Source organism: Ranitomeya imitator, chromosome 9, assembly GCF_032444005.1.
Source record: "Ranitomeya imitator isolate aRanImi1 chromosome 9, aRanImi1.pri, whole genome shotgun sequence".
Classification (NCBI taxonomy): Eukaryota; Metazoa; Chordata; class Amphibia; order Anura; family Dendrobatidae; genus Ranitomeya; species Ranitomeya imitator.
This window is the reverse complement of record NC_091290.1, coordinates 6,535,875-6,551,471: the sequence shown is the minus strand read 5'-3', so window position 1 is coordinate 6,551,471 and position 15,597 is coordinate 6,535,875. Positions and strand designations below refer to the sequence as shown.

General features: G+C 45.4%; 1 long non-coding RNA gene across 1 annotated transcript in view; it reads left to right on the top strand.

The window, feature by feature from the left end:
* The window catches only part of LOC138649849 (uncharacterized), a 181,804-nt gene extending 168,052 nt beyond the window's left edge, over window positions 1-13,752 (top strand). Inside the window, exon 3 of the long non-coding RNA XR_011315376.1 lies at window positions 13,181-13,752. This is a non-coding gene — a long non-coding RNA (uncharacterized lncRNA). The remainder of the gene's footprint in view (window positions 1-13,180) is intronic.
* Window positions 13,753-15,597: the final 1,845 nt, after the last annotated feature.

The window sequence follows — 15,597 nt, the reverse complement described above, 5'->3', positions numbered from 1 at the left end:
TTTTACGTTTGAGCACTTGCACTTGTTCACCTGGTGACAAGGGAATTGCAGGGGCACGTTGGTTATAGTCTCTTTCTTGCTTTAGATAGACTTCTCCCTAATAATCTTAATAATAATAATCTTTATTTTTATATAGTGCTAATATATTACGCAGCGCTTTACAGACATTATCATCACTGACCCCAATGGGGCTCACAATCTAAATTCCCTATCAGTATGTCTTTGTAATGTGGGAGGAAACCGGAGTGCCCAGAGGAAACCCACGCAAACATGGAGAGAACATACAAACTCTTTGCAGATGTTGTCCTTGGTGGGATTTGAACCCAGGACTCCAGCGCTGCAAGGCTGCAGTGCTAACCACTAAGCCACCGTGTTGCCTTGATGGTACTTTTCTTGTCTCTCAGTGTCTCAATCTGCATCTGGTGAGGTATTTTCTGGGGTAAGGACTCCCATGTCTAGAGCAACAGGTAGTTTACAGGATCTTACTTTCATCATGTATGCTGGAGTACAGTTGGTGGAACTTACTGGGATATGGTTATACAAGTCTACCAAGTCTGGTAACATCTCTGACAAAAAAAGGCAAAAAAAGACTCGCACATCCAAACTAGTGTGAATAGGTGCATACCAGGAGCAGCTACCTCCATACATGAATATACAAAAAAGGTTGCACTCTATTGTGCAAAAGCATGTCTAATATGAAATATATGAAATATGAATAGCAAAAATGGCTTTTGAACATTAGGAAAATATTTAAGAGACGCTTTGCACAGAATTTGATATAATCAAATAGTGTGAGCCCATCAACCAGTCGTCAAGGTGGTCTCATAACTGATGGGTCCCTGACCCCCCTGTCCAAATGTGAACACTTACCAAAGGCCAATGTCTGTATGCCTGGGTGAATGTGGACACCTCTGTTCAGCAAAACCTACATATGAGTTGGCCGGGACCAAGTGTGATGAAATGCAATTAAAAACCACATGGTGATGGGAGGAGTGCGCAGTCAGTAAGCTAACATAGAAATGACAAAAAAAGGCAAAAAAAGACTCGCACATCCAAACTAGTGTGAATAGGTGCATACCAGGAGCAGCTACCTCCATACATGAATATACAAAAAAGGTTGCACTCTATTGTGCAAATGCATGTCTAATATGAAATATATGAAATATGAATAGCAAAAATGGCTTTTGAACATTAGGAAAATATTTAAGAGACGCTTTGCACAGAATTTGATATGATCAAATAGTGTGAGCCCATCAACCAGTCGTCAAGGTGGTCTCATAACTGATGGGTCCCTGACCCCCCTGTCCAAATGTGAACACTTACCAAAGGCCAATGTCTGTATGCCTGGGTGAATGTGGACACCTCTGTTCAGCAAAACCTACATATGAGTTGGCCGGGACCAAGTGTGATGAAATGCAATTAAAAACCACATGGTGGTTAACTCTGCTCACCCCATTTTAATGGTGACCTCCCTGTATCCCACCTGCGGCAAAGGCTGACCATTACTGGTTACTATCGTTAAGTCACTATCTGGACCACGCGTAATGTTTGTATCGGCCCAATAACACTTATAAAGGATGTAAGGCATAGTTGTGGCCTGAGAACCAGTGTCCAACAAAGCTTTCATCGGGATGCCGTCGATCACAATGGGGAGAACAGATCGTCCTCCGACGTATTTGGCTCGCCAGTTGTGTGGGCCTGGTTATCCTATTCCTAGGAGTTGGCCCTCTGCACCAGGAGTCGCTCGTTTAAATGACAGTACCTTGCAATGTGTCATGCCTGGTTGCAAGAACCGCAGATGGGTCATCCATCCTGGTGATAGCGATTGTCGTCTCTTCCTCTGGTCGACGGGATCCTCTTCTGTCATCGCCAGGGGCTTGATCTTCTCCTTGGGAGCTTCCTGTAGAGACTGCATGATCCAGGCTAATGCAGCAACGCTTTTAGTTAGCTCCTGCATCTGGAGGCCTAGTCCTGTGGAGGAATCATCATCTAGGACCTGTGCATCGGCCTCAACAGGGACCTGAAGATATGATGCCACCTCTTGGTGGTACATGAGGGCTGGACGCTTAAGAGGCACTGCACGGATGGGTGGAGGTTTGTGCAGCACCCGGATGGCTCTGTCCTTGAAGAGAACCTGTCACCCCCCTCAGACATTTGTAACTAAAAGAGTCACCTTGTGCAGCACTAATGCTGCATTTGGACAAGGTGGCTCTTTTAGTTATGTTCCTTGCACACGCCGAAAAAAACACTTATAAAATGTGCCCCCTCATTCCGTGAAACCGTCCGGGAGGCGGGACTTTCCTTCCTAATCACAACGCAGCACAGCCGTCATTCATACCCCCTTGGCGCCGGGTGCTGCCTCTTCAGCGTTCTTTGAATCTGTCCCGGAGCCTGGGCTGCTATGTTATCCCTTGGGCAGGCGCAGTTAGCGCTGCCCGTCTTCTGACATCATTTGATGTCAGGTTGACTGCGCCTGTGCGGCCACGCTGCCCGAAATCTCGCCCCGTAGTGCAGCGCAGCGCAGGCGCCAGGGATACTAATGAAGGAGAGGAGGCAGCGCCCGGTGCGAAGAGACCCTGAGTGACGGCTGGGAGGCGTTTGGATTAGCCAGGAAAGACCTGCCTCCCTGGCGATTTCTCAGGTATGAGCGGCAAACTTCAAAAGCGATTATTGCAGCAGTGCCAGGGACCAGGACTAAAAGAGCCACCTTGTCAGAATGCAGCATTAGTGCAGCACAAAATAGCTCTTTTAGTTACAAATGTCTGGGGGGGTGACAGGTTCCCTTTAAAGGAACATTTTGTGTTTGAACTTTGTGGGTCACTGCCTCTTCACTGCGTATGGTGCTACCGTTGCATTACAACACACATAAAAAACAGAGGCATGCACTGGGGAGTGGGGGATGGGGTTAAACAAAGGTAGGAGAAGTAGGAGAATAAAGGGAATTGTTACACACTCAAAAACCTAGCAACAGTCACAGTTAAACCCACCAAATGCCTTTCAACAATAACCACCAACCTCCTGCCATGCAGCAAAAGCTAGCTTAGACAATGAGTGCCAGCCAGGACTCCGTTTATATACATCAAGGGAGTGGCTAACAGTGCGCAGCTGAGAGCCTTAGCTTCAGGATCTCTCAACAGAGCAGATTAACCCCTGCATTGACCAAAGAAATTTGCACCGTTTAATAAGCTCTTGCATTAAGGCTGCACAGACCTTGTACATCGTCTATTTTATCATCATCATGGATTTAAGAAAAAATAATAATAAAATGAAAAAAATGTATTTTAGAATTTTCTCTCCAGACATTACATATAATAAGAATAATCCCAACAGTGAGCAAACAACGCTCTAAAAATCAGGTCTCTGCCCTTCTGAGCTCCATATAAGACGTCTGACTCTACATATTCCAGCTCCTTACACCGACAGACACTTCGGATTCTCCAGAGCCGCTGATTCTTCTCCTCTACTGACACAATCTCCACATTTGGAAATGCTCTTACTCGTGTTGTTGCTGCTGTTGTTATTGTTGTATTTGACACCTTGTGGTTCTGGAATCAAAGATCAGTCGTCGGCTTGTAATCTGCACATTGCCCCAACCTATGAGGATTATGAATATGTGCAGGATGGAGACTTCATCATCGGAGGAATGTTCTCTGTTCACTGCTCGATGGAACAAAAATCGATACCTGGAAACCAAGTTATCAGCTCCATGTTTTGCACCAAGTAAGTAAAACTTTGCAATCATGAACCCTACACCATAGAGTTACTGCTGCTGAGCTCCTGATAGGAATTGTGATGAGAATCAGGAGATTTCTAATAGTTCTTTACAACGATCTGAACAGCTGCAGGTAATAGTGCATGTCACAGTCTTTACACTTTACTTCTTCACAAGGAGGCACAGATGCTTGGTGGTTACAGACATACAGGGTGGCAAAGTGGGCTTGATGGTTGCAAAGCAGTCCTAAGGGCTCAGAACTGGAATATTGTTTAATGTGGTAATTTCAACACATTTTTCATGTTGAGCTGGACACAGGATGCAATAGTGGTTCTAGAGCAAGATAAAACATTTTAATATTTTCATTTTGCCTCTCCATTGGGGCACCGTGTTATCAGATAGCAGCTCATATAAGAAGAAGTATACCTCCTCTAATAACACCCACTTGGACTTCACTAAAGTTAACACATTAGGTGCCAAATACTAGGATTGCTAATTTCTCTGCAACAGATAAATAAAAAAAGTAACAAACGTTTTATTTCGCTCCGCAGCCACTATTACATCCTGTGTCCAGCTCAACATGGGAAAAACTGGTGAAAGTTCCTTTAACTTAACTTGTGGTTCTGTTCTTGAGTGGATCAGGAAGAATGTAGTATTCCCCTGGTTTACCAGCAGCGAGACTGTCCTCAAGTGTCTCATCTGTCACATTTCCGCAAGGACCTGCTCCAGCGACTTCTGCTTCTATCACCAGGTGTATTCATTCTATGGGCAGAAACATTAGGACCAGAAGCTCTGGGCAGTGCAGGCTCTGTCCAGCTGAAGAGGCTAGTGTGGCTGGGACCTGTAGTGCATCCCAGTCTGGTACTATGTCTATATGTGTTGTCTAGTAGAAGTGATCAGCTCCCTGCTGTTGCCAATTGGACAGCACCAAATGTTACTTAACTCACACCATAATGCTGGGAGTTGCCAGTTATAGTTTATACTTGATCTGGTTCACTACAATTTCTCAACTCTTGTTCAGCCTGTTTTTTTCTCATTTTGATCCTGGCCTGATATTACACTATTCTTCTGCATAAAAATTCTATTTATCTCCTTGATCTCCTGGTATTGACATTTGTTTGCTGACCGTTTTCTGCCAGCTTAGTACACCAGCCAGCAATGACTCTGCGGATCCAAAGTAGGGTTGCTTGTGTAAGTCCAAATCAATGTACAATGTTTAAAGGGTGAAGGCCAGGACATCCACTTGGACTTAACGAAAGAGAACTCATTAGGTGCCAAGTATTTTGACTGCTAATATCTCCAACAAGGAATGGTGACATTAAAAGAAAAAGTTTTTTTTTGGCTCTGCAGCCACTATTGCCTGTTGTGTCTAGTTCAACATGAAAAATTTGGTGAAAGGTCCGCTTTAAATCATTTATTGTAGTTGCAATAGTAAAAAGAATGAACGTAATAGCTGTAAGGAGTATTGAAGTAGCATGGTGCCTGCGGAGCCCAATATTCCCTCTGCCAGAGCCAAACATATTGTTATTAGAAATGGTAGGTGGTGCTTGGGGGTGCTGATACCGATTTTGTGTTGAAGGTACAAAAGAAAGGTATACTTTAAAATAACAAAACTACATCAACTGCAAAAGTAAAATCCACATGTAATATAATAATAAGGACATCAATTACAACTGGTCTACTCTCCCCACAGGCCACTGCATCAGTTCTACAGGAATCTCCAACTTTTTCTTTTTTCCATTGACTATATAAACAAAGATCCAACATTTTTACCAAACGTGACTCTGGGATATCACTATTTTGATTCATGTTTAAATCCTCGAAAGGCAATTAAAAATGTGTTTCAGTTGTTATCGGGACCCGGAGTGACCGTCCCGAATTATTCGTGCAGAAAGAAGGGGAGATTTGCCGGGCTTATTGGGGATCAGAGTTCTATCACAACTTTACCTATAGCCCAACTATTGAAGGTGTATATGTATCCGGTGGTGAGTAACGAGACCAAAGCTCACAGGTAACACGGATCATGTCAGAGGGAGCAGCTGCACAAATTTCCATGACTAACACTCTTCTGGTAAAGGGCCTATATTGTATAATAGAGGGTTTCTTTTATCCCTGCTTTGTCTTTTGTGCCTTGTTCACATTACATTTCAGTCAAGAGCTCCATCATGTGGGGGAGAGGACAGACCAGGGATTATCAGGAGCATAGAGAGGTCAGAGACTCAGGCCTCTCTACATTCAAGAGTACCCCAGGGACAAGGATAATTAGGGTTCTAGTTCCAGGGACAGTTTGAGGCCCCCTTCAGATAGTAAAATGGGGCCTGTTTATCTCACACATGGTTCTTTGTATGGAGGTGTGTAGACCGCCTGGATTGTATGGCTTTGCTAAAGGACTAATGCAGCGCCCCAGAGTCCTGGTCGTTGCAGTAATGTTATTCTTCCACCAGGGGGAGTGATATTACGTCTGATGACACTAAAGGAGTTCACCCTGCCAGGTATCACAAACCATAGACTACACTTCACACTCCAGTCCACCAGGGTGAGCCTTGCTCCTATCTATTAGGGCACTCTCACATTAGGGTAAAACTGGTGGGTTGGATAGAAAGTTAGTCAGACGCTGCCTGGGCTTCACCCAGGGAGTTCCTGTCAGGCAGACAGCGGGAAAAGAGGAACACCACAAAGCTGCAGACAGAGGGCCCCAGACAGAGGTGGGATCCTGTCGGAGGCCTAGATAGAAAAACATGGTGCCCCATGTGCGGCAGCATCCTAACAAAGGATACGAAGAGAATTGTATTGTAGAAAGTGAGACACGAAGTCATAGCACAAGGAGAAGAAAACCAGAAGGAGTTCTGCCCTGAGAGAGGCTGCCTCCTTCTGAGACCTTATGATCACTACTGCTCCTTTTCTCTTTTTGCTTTCTTGCCGCCTACATTGTCCCTCCATGTTGCCGGGCTCCCACGGGGGGCTTGGTCGTGACTTTGCTTTAGCCTGTTAATTGTGGATGGATTGGAGCCAAATGTTTTGTAGCGGTGATATTTCTATTTGATTCTACCTGGGACTCCTGAGCGGGGTTCCTAGCATGGTTCATTTTGCACTATTTATGAATGTCCACCTACGTCAATTGACTCCTCATGTACTGCGCTCAACTGTTGCACTACCGCATTAATGTGCTAATGTTATTTTATGTTGGCTAATGCTGCTCTTTCTCCTGAAATGTGACTTTTGATGATACCCCTTCGGGGGCTTGTTATGACTCTGCTCATTTCGACAAATGTACTTGGCCCACGATCCGCTGTTATGTTAGTTAACAATGTTTATGTTACCAGGGTCATGGGCCTACTGGGTAGAGTTGGATTTTTTTATTTTCTTTTTTGCTGCAGGGGCTCTGCTGGTTGCTCTCTGCTCAATCACCTCCCCACTAGGGTGTGTTTCTGACACTACTTCTCAGAGTTTTCGCTGATATTGTCCTGTACCCTTGAGGCCTAGTGGCTTCTTGGTTTTTCTCTTTCTTTTTGGTCGGAACCCTGTCTTCCGGCTGAACTACTCTCTTTCCTTGGTCTTTACCGCGCTTAGTAACCCGATGTTTACCCTGGTTACCATTGTAAATGTAAAAAAAAACCAAACAGTACATACTTACATTCCGGTGTCTGTCCCCTCGCCGTCAGCTTCCCGCACTGACTGTGAGCGCTGGCCAGCCGTAAAGCACAGAGGTGACGTCACCGCTCTGCTTTACGGCTGGCCGGCGCTGAGACAGTGCAGGGAAGCTGAGGCCGGGGGACAGACACCGGAATGTAAGTATGTACTGTTTTTTTTTTTTTTTTACATTTACAATGGTAACCAGGGTAAACATCGGGTTACTAAGCGCGGCCCTGCGCTTAGTAACCCGATGTTTACCCTGGTTACCAGGGGACTTCGGCATCGTTGGTCGCTGGAGAGCTGTCTGTGTGACAGCTCTCCAGCGACCACACAGCGATGAAACAGCGACGCTGCAGCGATCGGCATCGTTGCCTATATCACTGCAGCGTCGCTTAATGTGACGGTACCTTAAGCTTAACCATAAATACTACACACCGTGTTTCCATGGCAGTAACTCTGACTCCAAGTCTAAAGGAGTCAGCATTGTATTGCACAAGTCTTTACAGGCTCAGGTAGTTGCCTCTAAAGCATATTCTAATGGTCGATATGTGTTTTTAAAGCTCAAAATTGCCCATGATTTGTTCACCATAGCTAACATTTATCTCCCCAATCAAGACCAGGTCCGAGCGTGCAGAATGTACCTACGGGACCTCTCGGCCTTTGTGGAAGGCTATGTGATTATGGGAGGGGACTTCAATATGGTGTCGGACCGCGCTGTGGATTTCGCTTCGGGCAGGTCACCGGTGTCCCTCTCACAGCTGGAGAGACTGCGGCGGGCCCTGAGGGACTCAAGGTTGGTGGATGTATGGAGGTTACTACACCCCACTACCCAAGATTATACCTACTTCTCCACAGTACATGATTCCTATAGTAGATTGGATTATTTTTTGATCAGCCACGGGCTCCTGTCTCTTGACCCAAAGTCTGACATTGACACGATGTTGTGGTCGGACCATGCCCCAGTTTTGCTCTCCCTTCGGCTGCCGAGCCTTTCTCCGAGAGAATGGACTTGGTCCTTAAACCCTGGTCTCCTTGGCAGGCAGCCGTGCGAACAGCAATCTCGGACTTTCTAGATTTTCACAAGCATGACCCCATGGCCATCCCATACCAATGGGAGGTTTTGAAAGGAGTTATAAGGGGAGTATTTATACAAGAGGGAAACTAACATTGTGGGTTTGTTGACTCGTATCCAAACTCTGGAGTTGGATCATAAATGGACTAGAGATGCTGGGGTGCTGGCTGATCTCCTCTGGGCATGCTGTGAGTTGAGTGCCTTGCTGGACACGACGTTAGCATAAATTTCTGTATAAGTACTCTGGTAAACCCGGGAGAGCTCTAGCGAGGTTTTTGCACCATCGTGCCCCCACCACTTATATCCCTACCATGAGGTCTGCTACGGGTGAACTGGTCCATTTTCCTGAGGAGATTGTGGACTCATTCAGAGCATATTACGACTCTCTCTACAATTTAAGCGGCCCGTTGTCTGATATGTTCCCTTCTGAATTTCAAGCACGGGTGGACGACTACATCCGGGACACTGAGCTCCCGCCTATGTTGGTGGAGGAGTCTGAGGCCCTGGAGAGTCCTCTCTCGGAACAGGAGGTTTTAGACACGATAAAATCTTTGGCTAATGGTAAAAGCCCTGGTCCTGATGGATTCTCCGCCGCCTTCTATAAGTTATATGCGAATTCCCTGGTCCCCTTCATGACCAAACTGTTTAACTCCATCTCGGCCAGCTGCCCCTTTGCCCCCCAAACGATGATGGCCACAATCACCGTGATTCCTAAACCGGGAAAAGATCCCCTATTGTGTGTAAGCTATAGGCCCATATCCCTCATTAATGTGGATGTGAAGGTGTTCGCGAAAGTGTTAGCTGGTAGACTGAACCCTATTCTCCCTGGGTCCATCCATAGTGATCAGGTGGGCTTTGTGCCGCACAGGGAGGCAAAGGATAACACGGAGAAGACGTTGCCTCTGACCTCGTACATGCGCACAGGAAAGGTACCAGCATGTTTATTATCTATTGACGCTGAGAAGGCGTTTGATCGCCTAGGCTGGACCTTTCTACGTGCCTCCCTGAAGCAGCTGGGAGTGGGACCTAACATGTTGGAGAGGATTTTTGCTCTGTATCATAGGCATATGGCCCGTCTTAGAGTGAACAGCACCCTTTCCCCACCCATTGACATAAGAAACGGGACCCGTCAGGGTTGCCTCCTTTCCCCCTTACTTTATATCCTTGTGATGGAGCATCTGGCAGTGGCATTACGGAAGACACCTGATATTGAGGGTCTGCGGATTGGCCAACATGAGTTTAAGATATCCCTGTATGCGGATGATTTATTGCTGTACATTACCAACCCGACCGTGGCTTTTCCTGTACTCCTCCAAGAGTTCCATAGGTTCGGGGAGGTTTCAAACTTTAAAGTCAACTACTCCAAGACGGAGGCGCTCAATATCTCCCTGCCTGATTATCTAGTCTCTCAGCTCCAGGCGTCCTTCTCTTTTAAGTGGAAGACCGATGCCTTAAAATATTTAAGAGACTTAATACCTGCTGACATTAGCACAACATATGCTCTGAAATAGGTCCCGCTCGTGCAGAAAACTATCTCGGACCTTAAACGGTATGGCAGACCTCAGCTATCTTGGTTCGGACGGGTGGGAGTGGTCAAAATGTATATTTTACCCCGATTCCTCTATCTTTTTCAGACTACTCCAGTGCAGGGTCCGGATTGCTTTTTCAGGCACCTACAGTCGGCCATCAATAGCTTTATTTGGGGAACTAAGAAGCCGTGGACTCGATTCTCAGTGTTAGTGAAACCCAAGACTGAAGGGGGGGTAGGCCTTCCTGATTTGCAACGTTATTATCAGGCAGTCTTGCTCTCTAGGATTGTCGACTGGAAGTTCAGTGATGCTCATAAACAGTGGGTGCTCCTGGAGAAACTTTTATCGCCCTCTTCTTTGTACTGGCTGCCTTGGCTGGGGGGGGACCGGACGCCCACCTGTGTCGAGTTTTGCCCCACTCACACAGATTGTTTTGAGGTTCTGGGATAGATCCTATGTAAAATTACGCCTGACCTCCGGATTGAGCAGACTGAGTCCCTTTTTTGACAATCCGGCCTTTCCCCCAGCAATGAATAGATCTACGTATCTGTGTTGGTCACAACTTGACGGGGTGGGAATGGGTCAGGTGAAGGATAAGCTTGCGGGGCTCTCCGGCATGCGGGGGTTACGAGGTTCTGGTCTTACGACACCGCTGTCCTGACTAGAGTTTCTGCAATCGCGGAGCTTTCTTTCCAGTGTGCCAATGGGGGCGCTGACACCATTTGAGTCCCAGATGCTCCCTACCGAGGGTTCCTCCCACGTGGTTTCGGTGCTCTATGGCCTGGTCTTGAATTCACTTCCCCCAACTATGCTTGGATTTATGGAGGCTTGGGAGAGGGACCTGGGTATCACCTTTTCTGAGGCGGATAGTCTAAAAATCTTCACTCTTGCACATAAGATGACGATGTCCAGTCAGGCGCAGGAGAGAAATTATAAATTACTGACACACTGGTATAGGTGTCCCACCCTTCTCCACAGGATTAACCTGGAGATATCGGACGCCTGCTGGAGATGTGGTTCCGCCACGGGCTCTGTGCTTCATGTTTGGTGGTCCTGTGGTCCCCTGCAACCCTTCTGGAACTCAGTTTTCGATGCCTTTCATTTGATGACTGGGGTCTGCCACGAGCCCTCCCCCCAAATGGCCCTACTGTCCCTGATACCCAGTTCGATAGCTTCCGTTAAAAAGGGGATCCTGAGATTTTGCCTCATAGCTGCCAGGGCAGTTATTCCCTGACATTGGAGGTCCACTGAGGTCCCCTCCACGGAGGAATGGATAGCTGAAATGGATAGATTACATCGTCTGGAGTCGCTGGTGGCGGGTGATGGTGATGCTGCAAATGACCAGGGATGCACCTGGTTCCTCTGGCAATCCTTCAAGGAGAGCACAGGGTTCCTGACTTGGCTGCGTACATACTCAAAATTCTCAATACGTGGGTGTGTACATTGCTGGGTCTCCCTTAACCCCCCTCCCTCCCCCTCCTAACTCCCCTTCTCCCTCATTCCCCCCCTCCCCCCCCTTTTTTTTTCTTCTCTTCTTCTCTTTTTTTCCTTTTCTCCTATCTCTACAATTGCTTTTCTTACAGGTTCTGTATTCTGTATATAAGTTCCATGTCCCGAGGTGATTCTCAAGATGAGAAGCATGTACCCTTTATGTGCCAGAGTCCTTGTTCAACTACACTTGTGCTGTGTTCTCAGAGGCGTAATGTATAGCTCTGGACATTGTAATGATTCTTTTTATTGTTTTTCCTGTTTAAAATTTCATTAAAATTTCAATAAATATATTTACTGAAAAAAAAAAAAGTTAGTAATAAAGTTCACATAGAAGATAGTATGTAGCTAAAATGTTAAACTGATGTACTTTAAAATAAAAATGATAGGTTTTAGGAAAGAAAATGCAGTAGGCCCGTGGGGGTAGACAGATAGTCCTGCATATGAAGAAAAAAGATAAGGAAAATGTTGATTAGCACTTTAAGGATTAATGATAGTATACCCTTAGAGGGTACTTGCACTTAGTAGATAGAATACCTGTATGGGTAATTGTGTTTCATAGTTAGATAGTAACTGTTTTTTATATTTGCCTTTAAAAGTTGTACGCACAATGTAAAAATGTTATTGTTTGCAATGTTCAAGTGTTCTCACCTCCCATAAAGGGAGGTACAGTTAAATTAATTTGTTTAATAGCATTTCAAAAATTTTACATGTCTGTTGCTAATGTATTATTGTTTTCTTTTCCCAGTCCAGGAGTACTGGATTTAACGGGGAAGGACAGCGCCCCAGAGTCCTGGTCATTGCAGTAATGTTATTCTTCCACCAGGGGGAGTGATATTACGTCTGATGGCACTAAAGGATTCCACCCTGCCAGGTATCACAAACCATACACTACACTTCACACTCCGGTCCACCAGGGGGAGACTTGCTCCTATCTATTAAGGCACTCCTCACATTAGGGTAAAACTGGTGGGTTGGATAGAAAGTTAGTCAGACGCTGCCTGGGCTTCACCCAGGGAGTTCCTGTCAGGCAGACAGCGGGAAAGGAGGAACACCACAAAGCTGCAGACAGAGGGCCCCAGACAGAGGTGGGATCCTGTCGGAGACCTAGATAGAAAGACACGGAGCTGCACCTGCCCCACGTGCGGCAGCATCCTAACAAAGGATACAAAGAGAACTGTATTGTAGAAAGTGAGACATGAAGTTATAGTACAAGGAGAAGAAAACCAGAAGGAGTTCTGCCCTGAGAGAGGCTGCCTCCTTCTGAGGCGCGTAGCCGGTGGCCGGAACACTGAGGGAGTAATAGACTCTACGCTTTACTTCAGAGACCGGCAGGACAGTCAATTCCAAGTTGGCTGTCCGACCTAAACACCTAAGAAGACACGGTGGCAAATTGTGGGGGTCGGGGCGTCTCTAGGGTCCCTATAAACAAGCCTCAGGCCATCAGTCATACGGGTTGTCCTATCCACACCATCAGGGGGACAGAGTGGAAGAAATAACATCTAGAACATCTACAACAGTTGTGAGGACCTTACTGAGTTGCTCAGCAGGGAGGTACTACAACACCCAGGTGCTAGTAGGAAGGCTACTGAATTCCACCTGGATAAGGAGACTCTGGATGTGCCTTCGGACCGGCCGGACTCTGCCTACCCTGTGGTCTGGTGCCCTGGACTGTGGATGCTGAAGCCTTCAGTAAAGGTAACGAGACTTCAACCTTGTGTACTTGTTATTCCCTGCGTCTTACAGCATTCACCATCTACCAACTACACTCTGGGAAGCCCTGGAGACACACTTCACCTGTGGGAAGGGATACCATCTAGCTGCCATAACATCACCCCAGCGGACCCCTAAGCAGCGTCGGTCACCCTGACCGAATAACACTGGTGGCGCCATGAACATTATCCTATAAACTGTTGTCCTTTTATTGGACGCCGCTCAAAGGGCCACGGACCGGCTCAAGCCACCGTGACATCCCCACTGAGAAGAGAAGAAGGGCCCGGATCCGAGTACCCCATTGCCCTGACGTAGGGGCGATCCACTAAGAAGCTGGACTCCATGCAAAAGTGCCAATTCGTCACTATTGGCTTAGACTGTTTAGTTTATGCTTCACTTTGTGCAGGGCAAAGGCTGCATTTAACTTTTCCTGTGATGTGGTTTATGAGGACTGAAATAAACCAGCTGAACTTTTTAATAGAAATGGTTCCTTTGGTACCTCATATTGCTCTCAAATGAGTAGCATTGTTACAATATATATATTCAATTTTTGTCTGGTCTTATCTACGATTGTCAAAAATAAAGTATTTTTATCTGCTATGACTAAGGGCAGTACTGCCTGAAACACGTCAGCTTGTTTTTATGATGCACTAATAAAGGACAAGATTTTATTCTATTTTCATCTCCTCCATTTAATATTTGCATGAGCTGGACAAGTGAGTAATTTGCATTTTCACCTGGAACTTGGTGGTGATCCGTGAGCTGATGAAATCCTAGTATTTGCAAAATTATACTATTCAGACAACACTGTGTGAGGGTGAGGGTAAAACAGTGTGTAAATACTTTATTAAACCACAAAACAGGCAAATTACACATAGTAACATAGTAACATAGTAACATAGTTAGTAAGGCCGAAAAAAGACATTTGTCCATCCAGTTCAGCCTATATTCCATCATAATAAATCCCCAGATCTACGTCCTTCTACAGAACCTAATTGTATGATACAATATTGTTCTGCTCCAGGAAGACATCCAGGCCTCTCTTGAACCCCTCGACTGAGTTCGCCATCACCACCTCCTCAGGCAAGCAATTCCAGATTCTCACTGCCCTAACAGTAAAGAATCCTCTTCTATGTTGGTGGAAAAACCTTCTCTCCTCCAGACGCAAAGAATGCCCCCTTGTGCCCGTCACCTTCCTTGGTATAAACAGATCCTCAGCGAGATATTTGTATTGTCCCCTTATATACTTATACATGGTTATTAGATCGCCCCTCAGTCGTCTTTTTTCTAGACTAAATAATCCTAATTTCGCTAATCTATCTGGGTATTGTAGTTCTCCCATCCCCTTTATTAATTTTGTTGCCCTCCTTTGTACTCTCTCTAGTTCCATTATATCCTTCCTGAGCACCGGTGCCCAAAACTGGACACAGTACTCCATGTGCGGTCTAACTAGGGATTTGTACAGAGGCAGTATAATGCTCTCATCATGTGTATCCAGACCTCTTTTAATGCACCCCATGATCCTGTTTGCCTTGGCAGCTGCTGCCTGGCACTGGCTGCTCCAGGTAAGTTTATCATTAGATACACAAGAAGGACATGCCACTCACACACACACACATGCAGCCCCCCACTGCAGCCTATTGTAAATATGTGTGGAATTGTTTTATTCCTTGAATTTTTTTAATTATTTTTATAACAAAAATAAAAAGCATGGAAACAAATAACAGTTGTTCTTTTGTATATCTTTCACACTGAAATTTCAGTCCTCTTGTGCGATTTTCACGCGATTTTTTTTCGCTAGTGTGCTTGAGGCCTTAGACACACATGCTTCTGGTCATTACTCACAGCTATAGCTTGCCCTAAAATTTCTAATTCTCTTTTTAAAATATATCATTGTTTCAGTGCTTTTTTGCTCAAATAAAGCTAAACTTAATATAATATTTATATTCTTTACATTATCAAATACAATAAACTGAATAGAACTAACTAGAAACTAAATGGCTAAACTCAATGGAAAACAACAACCTCCTGTGGTGTGACAGTAATGGCCTTATTAAAGAACAAAAAACGGTGATTAGAGGATGTTAGCTAAAATCCTTCAGGTCATTTGACCCGTATCTGGGTTCCAAAGGTAGAAATGTTAAATTACCCCTCTCTGGGACTTCTAGTGTTAATTAATCTTCCTAAGGGCTCATTCGTATTTCAGTACAAGTGTGATATGGAAAAACATTAGATCGTCTTCAGACCAATATTATTCCATTTCAGCTTTTTCCCTTAGACCAAGCTGGAAAAAGTCAATCATGACATTGATCTTGTTAATGTAAATCAACGAGTCCCTGGAAAAAATTGTACTTAACTGAAATGACCACAAAGTGAAGTCCAATTTTCACAGCCTGACAGAATGGAGAAGACAGAGACATTTTTTCTCCATCTTCTACTCGTCCGAGAAA